Source organism: Fistularia commersonii, chromosome 9 (assembly GCF_037954325.1).
Source record: "Fistularia commersonii isolate RoL2024-O1a breed Wild chromosome 9, RoL_Fcom_v1.0, whole genome shotgun sequence".
In the NCBI taxonomy this organism is placed as follows: Eukaryota; Metazoa; Chordata; class Actinopteri; order Syngnathiformes; family Fistulariidae; genus Fistularia; species Fistularia commersonii.
In genome coordinates, this window is record NC_141292.1 from 4,629,982 (window position 1) to 4,634,707 (window position 4,726).

Here is a 4,726-nt window from a genome sequence, read left to right on the forward strand (position 1 = left end):
TTACATCTCATATGGGAGAGTGGTGTATCAATGGCACATTGACATGGATTTCAAATAGACTTTGCTCATACTATTATTATGAATTTACTTAAAAAAACATATAATATAATATAAAATGATATAATATAATACAATATAATATCTGATGCTTATATCTTTGTGCGCTTACATCTCATACGGGAGAGTGATGTATCAATGGCACATTGACATGGATTTCAAATAGACATCGCTTGTACTTTTATTATGAATTTAACTCAAAAAACATATAATATAATATAATATAATATAATATAATATAATATAATATAATATAATATAATATAATATAATATAATATTATTTGTTTTGCAGTCAACATTTTGCTTATGAAAGGTAATGAGTTAGTAAATATTATTATATATTTTTGATGGGTGTTACTTTTCAGCTGTAGAAGGATGATTGAAGCTCAGCAAAACTTTTAGGAACAATTTAAAGCATAGCTTATATTATAACAGATGCTATTTATAAATGATCATTTCAAGTTTCCAGTCTCTGTTGGGAAGGGAATATTTTATATCCATGTAAGATATATTAACAATAGTTACTATGATAATAGATAATGATAATTGATACTATATTATGAGAAAATAGAAAGTAGGTAGCAGAATGGATTTTTAAAGAGTTTAATGGCATATCATCCAAAAATAGTTGGAATGTCTAATAATTTGTGTCAAAGTCTGGTTTATGATCTAATAAAACTTCAGTCCATTAACCTTGCTGACAGATGCCTGGCACACGGATGGAGAAGAGTGTGTTCAGCGCTCTGATGCTACTTCACTCAGCGCCGACGACAAGACTCTGCGTCCTAAGTTGACCATTTTGGCCTCATGGATCACGAGCTGGATGGTTCTCTCATTTTACTTTTTGAAAGCTGAAAAGCAATCGTGATCAGCAGGTTGGAAGCTTAAAAAGTGCGCTTATTTGTCGGGCTTAATCCCGCGCATCTGAGAAAGTCACTCACATCTATCATTCATGGAGGAAATGTTCCAAGCAAGAGTGCAACGAGGCAAGATTTTAGATTAGAGGATAAAGAAGGCGAGCGGTGCATCGCAGATCAGCAACGACTTGCATTTTTGATTCCGGCTCATCTGTTTAAATTCCCCCGCAGTCATTTCAGGTGCATTTGTTTCTCAGAACCTGTCAAAAAAGTCCCGTCTCCTTGTTGATGCAGAAACACCACCACAGCCCGATCTGGCATAATAAACTTCAAGAGCCGTCTCTGCGCTTTATTGCTTTATATAATATTTTCAGATAATCAATCACGCAATTTGCATCTATAACTATATGTATATATATTTATATATAAATCTTTAAAATTCTACCAAGCAAACTGCGACCTGCAACAAATCACTGTTCAACAATTTTAATTGAGAGGATTAAATCATAATGTTACTGCAATTATCATGCAAAATGGTCTAAAATGTACACAAAAATAATATTTAAACAAGATTTATCATGGGATATTGCCTAGATGACTATGACAGAAACAGCAAATCCCTGTGAATGCACTCAAAAATTATAATAATCAAATAGGTAATATTTGAACAATTAAAAAAGGGTGTCTCTCTTCTTTAAAAAATAAATATATGTTATGCATATATACTGCACTGTATATAATGGCGAAGGTTAATAACATGAAATGCTTTAGAGCAGCCTCCACATGTATTTAAATAAAAGCAAAATCCACCAATTTCTCATTCTGATGGTCAAAAACCTGAAACTGTCATAGAGTCATATAGTCGTATATTATATTATCTTTTTTCACAGAGGCGTCATTACGGTGGAAAACCGCATCCTGTATTATATTAATTCTGCCTTTTCCGAACAAAATGAACTGTTGGACAGGCTTCATCCATCACTGTGCGCTCGCTGAAAATCACTGTCCCAGGCACAATTAATAATTCAGGGCTCTGTTTTTTGTCTCAAAATCCAATCTTCTTTGTTTTCAAATAACCCCCAACCAGAAATTTCAAATTAATCTGAATGAATTAATAGAGTAGTTTTCTTTCCGTTTCTATTGTCAAATTATAGATAGCCACTAGCGCCGTCTCGCGTTCGACTTGCTGTAACATCGGCTTTGCCGGCGTTCAACCGCTCGCTCGTGCCGGTGTCACGTTTCTCATAAATCCCTCTCAAAATATCTCAGTTTCACCTCGACGCTTTAGAACCCGAAGGTCTGCAACCACCGCAGCCTTGCGGACGGAGAGCCGGATTAACGCAGCTGCAGGGGTGAGACATTTTTGCAGCAGTGTGAGCTGTGAGTCATCGGGCGCGTACGCCGATGCGCAGCGTACACCGATGTGTTGCGTGCGCGGCCGTGTTTTTCTGAAGCGATTTGTAAACATTTACTTTTGAATCATTGGTGATGATAAATCTAAGCTGAGCAAAAAACCATTAATCAATATTACACCATGTATTCCTATGGAGCGCTCAGGAAGGCACGCTGTTGGACAGCCAGATACATCAAGTGACCTTTTCTTTGATAAACAACATTTAGGGGAGCCGAGGTACTTAATCAATGCGGATAATGTTAATATATGCATTTAAATATTGATCAGGGATGATCTACCTCCTGCAAGGAGAAGCTCGTTAAAAAACTAATCTCTCGAGCATCCAGCCGGCGGAAAAAGATCAGACAGGGCTGTTTATGCTGAAGTTGACCTGCTGAATTAAAGATCAACAAAAATCTAATTTACCCTTAAATGAGCATCAATAATTCATCCACGAGCACCGCAAATAAATAAAACACAAAACAAGCACTTGTTATAAATTAACGCTTCCTTTCAGTAGCATCACTGAACATTTGTCTCCCGTTATTTTACATTGACGCTTATTCGATGCTGAACGGAATTCATTTACAGACCCGCCATCCCAGAGGACGCACCGGCCTGAAGAGGTCACCTAAAGCGGCGAGGTCGTTTTTGTGTCTTTTTCCAAATCTACTCGCTGCTCAAGTAAAGCCATATTGTAATTATCTGGCTCCAAATGACCTCGCTTGGCGACAGCGGAGAGGAAACAACTTCCGTTGAACCGAGCTCAATGTTGGCGGCCTTCGGCCTCGACCGGTTAGAGTAGAAAAAGCCAAAATCAATCACAATGCATCTCATAGAAATGATATACAAGGAACCCGAGGTAGACGGTTTGAAACACATCACCTGTGGTGCGAGTTTATAAAGTGGAGAAGACCCTTGGGACTTGGAAGTTCCTTCCATCCATCCATCTTCTGCCACTTTTACCCTGCACTCGGGGTCACGGGGTCATTGACCTTGGACTGGTCGCCAGTGAATCGCAGGGTCACATACTTGGACAAACATTCGGGGCAATTTTCCCAATAGTTTCCAAATTCACTTGTTGCATGTTTTTGGAATGTGGGAGGAAAGCGGAGAACCCGAAGGAAAACCACGCAGACGTTGGGAGAACACGCAAACTCACACCTTCGTGCTGCAAGAGAGTTCAGGAATATCACAGCTGTTATTTTCTAGCGCTTTTTCTCTTTCTACTTCAGCTGGTCGAGACAGAAGGCCGCCCACGCTGAGCTCAGGTCCGTCCGAGGCTGCGCCGGCGGTAAAAATCGGCGGTTTCCTCGCCGCTGTCGCCAAATGCTTACTCATGGGGGTCCAGACCTGCTCCAGACTTCAGATTTACCTTTCTTGTAGTCATATAGTCGCGTAGTCATGTAGTCTACCTGAGGCTATCACACTTTTTAATTCCTCTTCCCTCAGCCGCAGGGAATCTTCAAATCTTTGTACTTAAGACCTTAAAACACTTGATAGCCTGAACCTTGACAATTTATATTTTATTATATTTTATTGTATTTCTTATTCTCCCTCCTTCCTACTATTATCTATTATTGTTATGTTTTTGCTTGAAACTCTGGCACAACAATTTCCTTCGGGATAAATAAAGTTGTTCTTATCTTATCTTATCTTATCTTATCTTATCTTATCTTATGTAGCCTAGCCTCAGCTCTGGTATGCTTGAAAAGTGGCATGGAAATACAAATGCATGTGATTGGATCCTCAGTGAGTCATTGGAACATGAAATCAAATAATTTTTTGAAAGCACAAGATAATAATTATCATGCATCCTTTATTAATCCCGACATTCTATGCAGTTACCAGATCATACATGAACCATGAGCCGCCCAACAGTTAAGGGTTCAGCGTGTTGCTCGGCAACAGGTAACACACTAATCGAATAGTACACTGAAAAAGACAGATTGCATTGGCCGGGAATCGAACCCGGGCCTCCCGCGTGGCAGGCGAGAATTCTACCACTGAACCACCAATGCCCACATAAGGTGCAGACTTCGAAAAATGAGTAGATTGGTACAAATGGTCAGAAAATCTTCTCATAAAAATTTTATCTAAGAAAAGCGCCTACATCCAGCTGCTCTTTCAAATACGAAGACACAACTCTAAGTTAATTACTCTCTTAGCCTTACTGATGACATCAGCTTGTTTCCGGGGTCGGACACAGAAATCTTGAAACTTGTCTCGGTTCCAAGAAATAGTAATGGGACCCGAATGAGTTTCGGATTCGCTTTTGCCTGAGCGGATGGCGCTCGGCTAACCTTCGCCTTGAATTCCAATTCTGGGGCCCCTGAAAACACGTTGATATCAACTTAGTGTAAAATGTGTTTTAAGGAACCCTGGAACCTCCTCCTTCTTGGCATTGTTGATCCCGA

General features: G+C 39.4%; 1 non-coding gene across 1 annotated transcript; it reads right to left on the minus strand.

Moving 5' to 3' along the window:
* Window positions 1–4,259: 4,259 nt before the first annotated feature.
* trnag-gcc (transfer RNA glycine (anticodon GCC)) lies at window positions 4,260–4,330 on the minus strand. Its single transcript has one exon. It is a non-coding gene; the product is annotated as a tRNA-Gly (tRNA).
* Between the last annotated feature and the right edge of the window lie 396 nt (window positions 4,331–4,726).